At 40.7% G+C, this 9,357-nt stretch overlaps 1 long non-coding RNA gene across 1 annotated transcript; it reads left to right on the top strand.

The window, feature by feature from the left end:
- The first annotated feature begins 3,687 nt into the window (after positions 1-3,687).
- LOC130985782 (uncharacterized) lies at positions 3,688-4,797 on the top strand. Its single transcript, XR_009089082.1, has 2 exons — positions 3,688-3,946; positions 4,540-4,797. It is a non-coding gene; the product is annotated as an uncharacterized LOC130985782 (long non-coding RNA).
- The last annotated feature ends 4,560 nt before the right edge of the window (positions 4,798-9,357 follow it).

The following is a 9,357-nucleotide window of genomic DNA, read 5'->3' as shown; positions in this document are numbered from 1 at the left end:
TTCATAATTTCTAATTAGGAAGCCCTAAACCCCAAAATGACATCCACGAATCATGCACAGTCTGCGCACTCATATCTCTCTTGAACATCTTGCCGCTGCCGTCAGCAGCCTCCAGACAACGGCACGCCGTCGCCCGCCACACCGCAGCAGCTCAAGGTTGAAGTCGAATCGTTACCTTCCAGCGCACCCTCCGGCCGCACCGTTGCCCCACCTCCCGCGCTAGCCGTCATTCCGGCCTCCATTTTCCCTCAAAATGCTATTTCAGCCTCTTCACGCACGGTAAGCTCTCTCTCCCTCACAATCTCTCTGTGTGTGTAAGCTAATTGTGCTTTGCTAGAGAAATCCCACATTACTGATATATAATCATTAGGGATTGTTGACTGAACTAGTTTGATTTTTCATTTCTAGGTTCATATCCAAGTATTTTTTTTTTTTTTTGATTTTGGTTCATATCTAAGTATTAATTGATAGTTCTTGTGTCAAATCTAATTTCTGAGAAGATAATATTGAGTTGAACACCACCCACACACCCAGGATCGAATCCCTAAAGCAGCCGCAATGCAACATTTTTATTTTTTAAATGCGTGTTTGGTTCTCAAATAACCGACTCAATTATTAGATAGCTGAACACCTATTACGATTCTGGAATGTGTATTAAATTTAATTAGGTCATCTTTGAAGTTTTGGGTAGTCAAAAATTTTGGTTCGTTGGTGGTTACTATGATGAAAATGGTGTAGAAATGATTGAAATCACTTGTCAAACTTTGATTGAGTCCCTATAAGCTCAAAAAAAAAAATATTGGATAAACGACTAAAAAGGGAGTGATTTGCTTTTTGAACCATAGACATTATAAGTATCACTAGAGTGAAAATGAAGAACAATGGTGAATATGACTTGTTCAATTCATGATTGTTAAATTGTATGAGTCACTTTGCCTAAAAACACATCACCTCACCAAAGAGCCCTCATTACAACCTAATGAAAGTCTTTTGATCATTATTTGTAACACATTGAAGTATAGAGCGTTAGAATAAATAGCAAGCTTATGGTAGATTGCATACATGGTTCAATTTGAGTGCAAACATGTCCATTTTAAACACTTGAGAGTCAATTGCACCATTAAAATATCCACCTTGTGAGGATTAAACTTTAAAGCTTGGAAGGTTATAATGTTGCACTTGTTGACACATGTAGAATTCTTGAAAAGCATATATCTACTTGCGATACTCCTTTGGAAAACCTTTGAAAAATTTGAAGCCCTTGAAAATACACCAATTCATTCTCACGTGTTTGTTATCTATTATTTCTCTTTTCTTTGTTATTTGGGGACAAACAACAGTTTAAGTAACAAACCATCAATAGTGATTATTCACAATTAATCGGTATTTATTCACAACCAATCGTGTAATTATTCGCATAAATTTCATTCAAAATAACTTGGCAAAAATTCATTTTATTTTTATCATGTATTGTATGGGAAATCGTGATTTGTTCACAACAAATCGGTTTGTATTCACAACCAACAATATAATTATTTACGGTAATTATTCACAAGAATTTTCATTGAAAATGAAAGGTGTCATAATAATCATTATTTTACTAGCAATAAAAACTGCAACTAATACAGTGTAATTGCAACACATTTAGCAAGAAGAGTATTGTATCTACATGGACTGAAAATTTAAAAACACGATGAATAATCCTAATAAGTGCTAATGCAATATCCAGGTGTAATACCCCGTTCCTTTTTGCTAAGTTTAGAATAATTTTTGAACTTAGATATTAAGTTGATTCACGCCGGATAAAAGAAAATGAATTTATTTTTAATTCCAACAAAAATGATTTACAAAAATATTTGTAAATTTAGTTATTGAATTTATATGCATTGCATATTTATTTAATTTAGCATTCAAGTATTTTCACGAGCTATTTATTTAGCGAACCCTGAAGTATTATTACAATCCCGATATTTTATCCTGAGGGATTTTATTAGTCCAATCAACACTACACCCTACACCATACCTTGTCTTTTTAAACAACCCCCAAAATCAGCTTTAAGCTTTAAGCTTTAAGCCATGCCTAAAGGCAAGCTGTCTACACTCTTTCCAGCCCCAAATTTAGCAGGCTGTCTACACTCTTTCCAGCCACCCTACCAGCCCCAAATTTCACTTTCCAGGCAGGCTGTCAAATTTCAATTCTTAAGCACGTTCAAGCCAATTTCAGTTGGCATTCTCAATATTCAGAATTTTCATACTCCTTTTCTCCACAGCAAAAATTCAAGTGAGCAGCAACATAGCTCGATTCATTCAACAGCAGGTCAGGCCGCTAACCTCTACCCATTTTTTTTCTTATTCACGGTTAGCATCATGAATTTCAATTCATCACCCTTATCAATTCTGTAATGAGCAACAGACAAAAGAACACCAACATTCATGTACACATATACGTATATACATCACTCCTACTCATGTGAATTGAGCCAAGGTTTTCGAACAAAATCTAATTGTACAGATTTCATTTCGTTATGCACGATCTATTCATTTGTACATGGATTTCTGTTTTCAAAGAAAAGAAAGAAGTCTTGAACTTTATTTGTTGCTGTCGAATCTGAGTGTTTGGAGAGCTTGAGTCGGGAAAGCTCAGGCGGCGGCGGTGGTCTTCACTGTTGTCGAGGAGAGACGACTGTGGTCGGCGGCGGTGGCTCCCCTGCTGCTGGCACGCTGTCTGTGAGAGAGGGAGAACGGCGGCGGCAGTCTGCTCCATCTACTGCTGTCGGCCGGAGAGAGAGGGGGGTGGAGAGAGATGGGCGGCTGTGGGTTCAGCGGAGGGAGGCAGGGCGCGGCGGCGGTGCCGCTGCTGCCCGGCCACGGCTGGAGAAGAGGAGAGGGGTCATTTCCGATTTGAACTTTGAGCGGCGGAAGTGTGGGAGTCGGAGTCACTGGTCGGCGGCGGCTTTTGCTGCTGTGCACCGGAGATTCAGCGGAAGAGAGATTAGAGGAGAGGGAGATGAGAGTCAAGGGGGCGGCGGCGTATCCGGCGGTGGCTGCCGTCGTCCGCCGAAAAAAAAAAAAATCGAGAGGAAGGGAGAGAGTGATGCGTGCGTGTGTGTGCGTTTGTGTTTGTGTGTGTGCGTTTGTGTTTATGTGTGTGCGTCCGATGGGAGAAGAAGGGGGGGAGGGAGTGTGGGCTAGGGCTTGGTGAGGGTTGGGCTTTGGGGTTGGGTTTGGGTGTTGGGCTTTAGGTTAGGGGTTGGGCTTTAAATCTAGGCTAGGGCTTAATTAGTAGTGGGCTTGAGAGTGGGCCGATTTTAATTAGTAGTGGGCTTGAGAGTGGGCCGATTTTAATTAAGTTGTGGGCTCGAGTCATGGGCCGATTTTTATGAGTATTTGGGCCAAGATTTTATTTATTTTTGTTTCAGTTGGGCTTTAATTATTAAATCTGCTGGGCCTTTATTAATTTATTCAATTGGGCTGTGCAGCTTCTTTATTTAAAATGGACTATACTATTTTAATTAATTAGACTTATTAAGTTTGATTAATTATTTTCAAAGAGTAAATTTTTATAATAATATTAAATTATTATTATAAGCATATTTTAAGTAATTACTTATTATATGCTAAGCATGACAAGATTTGCATTATATTTTGCAATAAGAATATTTATGATTTAATTGGTTTTATTTATAATTCCAATTATTAAAAAAAGATGAGTAAGAATATTGTTGGTGTTCTTAACTCAAGAGAAATGTTTTCAATTATTTATTCATTAAATTTTGAAAACCCGGCTAAGTGAATCATAGAATATTAAGCACTACACCATGACTTAAGATTAGAATTCAAGGAGACCTATTGAGAATAGATTTCTTGTAGGCTTTGAGCATCAGGAGGATTAGCACTGCTATTCCGATTCAGAGATAAGGTTAAACGACAGGCTTTGCCTAGACAGGTGGGCTTATTTTTCAAATGTATGATTTAGCTATTGAGCTTAAATATTCGTGTAATATAAACTGTTTATCCAATAAAATATTTTTGTGCACTCTACCATGTTTAAGGCTCGTACAGTTAATCAATTGAGGTTCTCTTATGACCTAACACGTTGTTTGAGAATTGTGTACACTTGTTAGCTGACTCGGTGGGTTGATCTCCATCGGGCACTAACCAGAGGCGTTATAAGGGTGCTTGACGGGATGTGTTCCGGAGCATAGAAATGATAGGCCTGTCTGGATTAATTTCCGAGGTTTATTATACTTGGCTGGGTTACGCCCTCAGTTCAAGTCAGCGGGAGACAGAGATCCGTCGGTGGCTAGAGGTCCGGGATCACAGCGAGTAACAGAATGGAGTGTGCAAACGCGCGCAAAATAATTAAGTATATATATATGAAAATGTTTTAACATGCATAGAAGTTATTTCTCTTTAAAACCTTCTATGTCATGTCAGTAATATTGGATAAACTGTTCTTCAGATTATGAAATGCTTTAAAAGTTGCAGCCCACTAAGTACATTAGTACTTAGCCCAAAATTACTTTCAAATGTTTTCAGGTTAATGGCTGGTGATGACGGGGCAGAGCTGAGGATAGAGTTCAACTCCTTATTTTAATTTCCGCTGCAGAACTAGCCAGTATCTGTCTTTTGTTCCTTAACTTAAGACCTATTATGTTGTGATTCTAAAAACAATATCTTTTGTTGAACCTAGACTATTAACTCTCAAATATTTTGATCAGTGATTGTTGGTTATCTGAAGCATGACACTAAACTTGTGATCCTGAAGTTGTTATAATTGTTGATTGATTTGTATCACTTGAATACCTGTCTTTCTTCATTCAAAGGGCATTGCCCAACATTTTATTCTATTATCTGAATTTCACAAGGTTCTTCCCTTGTTCATTTATATGATTTTAGTCGTACCCCAGTTATAGTTTATTCCTTCAAGAATTGGGATGTGACAGAATGGTATCAGAGCATGAGTTTTCTTTCATGTTTCTGATAACCATAAGTTTTTAAATGTCGAGTCTAGAATAGTACCTCTAGACTTCTAAGAAAGTTGTTGAACCTCAGCTCGCCGTCACACTGCCGCAGGAAAAAGGTACGATTTAAAAGTTTCAAAGTTATTAAATGTTTTAGAGTTTTCAAGAAGTGCGCGCTTCAGTAAATGATGCTATGTGAATTGCTTAACGCTTTCCATATACTATAAGTTATGAATTGCTAATTGCTTTTATATTGTTATTTTGAGTCTCCGACTCATATAACCAGCTAAGTATCGTGTTTGGGACAACCCGAGCCCTTAACGATAAGATAAGTAAAGTCGTGCTTAGGACTATCGAGCCTTTCACGAATACCAGATGTATAGTCGAGTTAGATTCTTTGAATCTTTCCGGCAATAGAAAAGTTTCATGTGACATTTAATATCCACATGTTTCAGGTTTCAAAGAGAATGAACGAATGAGAAAGTTATGTTATCGTTTTAGGTTCACTGCCTATACGATCAGAATAATAAGAACTCTTACAACTGTTTGAGTACCACCCAAGAATGCCTTGGGAATGTTAGTCGTGATAGCCCCGCTTGATCGATTTAAGTAAGGACTGGTAAGATAGAAACGTTTAACATAGATATGTTATAACGTAGAAGCAATGAGATAAGATTAAGGATTCACTTGAGTATTCCACCCAGATAGTTCAGTTTCCCCATAGAGTTAGCCTTTCATAGGGTTACACTATAGAAGTAATATACCTTAAGTATATCTATGTATGTATATATGTATGCATGCATGCAGAATAAGTCTCACTTTTGTGTTATTTTCGTTCGTAAATCAGAATGGAAGACGCACCAAGAAGACGCGGTAGGGGACGAGGACGTGGTCGTGGTCGTGGACGCGGCAGGGGATTCATCCCTGAAGAGCCAATCCAACAAGTAGCACCAAATCGTACTGCTGAAGAGAAGTTTCGCAAGGAAAAACCTCCAACATTTGACGGGCTGGGCGATCCAACAGACGCTGAAAAGTGGATTAGGGCCATAGAGCGTATCTTTAACTATATTCGTTGCGAGGACGAAGACAAAGTAACTTGTGCAACCTACCAACTGGTGGACGAAGCCGACTTCTGGTGGGAATCTGTGAGGCGCACAATGACTGAGGAACAGTGGGAAAATTTCACTTGGGAAGATTTCAAGACTGAATTATACGAGAAGTACATACCGGGATGCTATAGACAAAAGAAGCAGAATGAGTTCTGGAATCTGAAGCAGAGGGCTGGGACAGTTACTGAGTACGATAGAGCCTTCAATCAGCTATCAAGATATGCTCCGACGCTGGTGGACACTGATGAGAAACGTGCAGAAAAATTTAGGAATGGACTGCGCCATGAGATATCAATCTCCCTAGCAAGCCAGGGAGGTCTCACCTACGCACAAACTTTGAGCAGGGCTCTCACCATTGAGTCATTGCTACCAAAGGAAAAAGGGAAAGCTCCGGGACAGTCTGGATTCGTACCACCTCAAGATGGTGGTAAAGGAAAAAGAAAGTGGAACGAGGGAACTGGAGGAAACCCCGGGAATGGAAATGGAAAGAAGCCGTGGGCTGCTAACCAAAATCAGAATCAACGTCAGAATCAACAGCCGCAAGCAATGGGACGACCACTCTGCCCAAAGTGTCAGCGACCTCATTCAGGGGAATGCCTGAAAGGAATGAATATATGCTATAGATGTGGGGAAACTGGGCACTATGTTTCAGTATGTCCGAAGAAGAACGGAGGAGCACCTCAACAGCAAAACCCCAGAAATCAACAGCGACAAAATCAGGGTCCTGGAGGACAACGGGGACAGCCACAGAATGCTAGGGCCTATGCCCTTAACCAAAAACAAGCAGCGGGAAACCAAGGAAACTTGGCAGGTATGATTAATGTTTTTGACGTGCCGATTATAGCTTTGTTTGATACTGGAGCGTCCCACTCTTTCATTTCACATGCTGCTTGTAAGAGATTAGAATTGACTCCACAATTGGCTGAGACAACTTTAGAAGTTAGCACCCCTGGTGGTGGAAGATTGGCTGCTAAGGACATTATCTCGAACTTAGAGCTGAACATAGGTGCTGAAACATTTAAGGCAGATTTGTATGTCATCACTATGATAGAGTTTGACATAATCCTAGGGATGGACTGGCTTACTCAAGTCGGTGCCACGATACTGTGTAGCGAGAGAAAGATCTCTTTCCAATCCGCTGGAAAGGAGAAGGCAAGTTTTCATGGCATAAGAATGGGAGGAATAGTACCAGTGATTTCGGCGATGAAAGCCACAAAGATAATGAGAACGGGAGAATGTCAGGCTTTTCTGGTCAGTTTGACAGGAGAACGTGAGGCAGAGAAAACGATCGAAGAAGTTCCAGTGGTGCGAGATTTCAAAGACGTTTTTCCCGAAGAATTGCCCGGTATGCCACCGAACAGACAACTAGAATTCACGATTGATCTAGAACCTGGGGCAGCGCCAGTGTCGAAGGCACCATACAGGATGGCTCCGCCGGAGTTACAAGAATTGAAAGTGCAACTACAAGAACTGTTGGATCTAGGTTTCATACAACCTAGCGTATCACCGTGGGGAGCACCAGTCTTATTCGTCAAGAAGAAAGATGGTTCACTAAGGATGTGTATCGATTATAGAGAATTAAACAAGCTCACGATAAAGAATAGATATCCTCTTCCAAGGATAGACGACTTGTTTGATCAGTTGAAAGGAGCCGGTGTGTTTTCCAAGATTGATCTAAGATCTGGTTACCATCAACTCAAGATGAAAAGAGAAGACATTCCAAAGACAGCATTTCGAACGCGTTACGGACATTACGAGTTCACAGTGATGCCCTTTGGATTAACGAATGCCCCAGCCGTTTTCATGGATTTGATGAACCGAGTGTTCCATCAATATCTCGATAGTTTTGTCTTAGTGTTTATTGACGACATTCTCATCTACTCTAAGACTGAAGAACAACACGAGGAGCACTTGCGCATCGTACTCGAAACCCTGCGTAATGAGAAATTGTTTGCTAAATTCAGCAAATGCGAGTTTTGGTTGAGAGAAGTAATGTTTCTCGGACACATCGTGTCGACTGAAGGAATCAAAGTAGACCCCGCCAAGGTCGAAGCAGTCAAGGAATGGAAGGCACCATCAAATGTCAATGAGATCAGGAGTTTCCTCGGTCTAGCAGGTTACTACAGAAGATTCATCGAAGGATTCTCGAAATTGGCTAGGCCAATGACTCAGCTTTTGAAAAAGGGGACTAAATACGTTTGGTCTGAAGCGTGCGAACAAAGTTTTAAGGAGCTGAAGACTAGGCTGACTACTGCACCAGTGTTAGCAATACCAGAAGAGAATGAAAAATTCGTGGTGTATACTGATGCCTCGAAACTAGGATTGGGTTGCGTGTTGATGCAAAATCAGAAGGTGATAGCATACGCGTCTCGTCAATTGAAGCCCCATGAGCTGAAGTACCCTACTCATGATTTAGAACTAGCAGCCGTCGTGCACGCGCTGAAGATTTGGAGACACTACCTCTATGGAGTAAAGTGTGAGATCTTTACAGATCATAAGAGTTTGAAATACTTCTTCGAGCAAAAGGATTTGAACATGAGACAACGAAGATGGCTCGAATTAGTAAAGGATTACGATTGCACCATCAGTTATCATCCAGGAAAAGCGAATGTAGTAGCTGACGCACTGAGTCGAAAGACGAAGGCTAAGCTAGGGTATTTCATCACCCAGCAGAAGGAACTTATTCGTGACTTCGCCTCACTCAGTTTGGAAATTGTTCATCCTCCAGACACAGTATCGGGTTGTGTTGCTGCATTGATAGCTAAACCTGATTTGAGAGAAAGAATTGTGCAAGCACAAAGAGAAGATTGGTTCTTGGAGAAGATGCGTCTCGCTGCAAGAACAAATGAAACGAAAGGATTCACTGAAGCAAAGGATAATGCACTTATGGTTGGTGAAAGATTGTGTGTGCCACACAAAGAAGAATTAAAGAACGAGATTATGAGCGAGGCTCATGATACTCCTTACACTGCACATCCAGGCAGCACAAAGATGTATCAGGATTTGAAGAAAATTTTCTGGTGGAAAGGAATGAAAAGAGATGTAGCGTTGTTTGTAGAGCGATGTCTCGCTTGTCAACAAGTGAAGGCCGTGCATCAGAGGCCGTATGGAATGCTGCAACCACTACCTATCCCTGAATGGAAGTGGGAGCACATTAACATGGACTTCGTAGTGAGCCTACCGAGGTCAGCACGTGGAAACACTGCTATTTGGGTCATAGTGGACCGATTATCAAAGTCGGCGCACTTTCTGCCAATTCAAATGACTTTTGGATTGGAGAAACT

The sequence above is a fragment of the Salvia miltiorrhiza genome, chromosome 5 (genome assembly GCF_028751815.1).
Source record: "Salvia miltiorrhiza cultivar Shanhuang (shh) chromosome 5, IMPLAD_Smil_shh, whole genome shotgun sequence".
In the NCBI taxonomy this organism is placed as follows: Eukaryota; Viridiplantae; Streptophyta; class Magnoliopsida; order Lamiales; family Lamiaceae; genus Salvia; species Salvia miltiorrhiza.
Note: the sequence above shows the minus strand (reverse complement) of the source record. Positions and strands in the feature narration are given on the sequence as shown.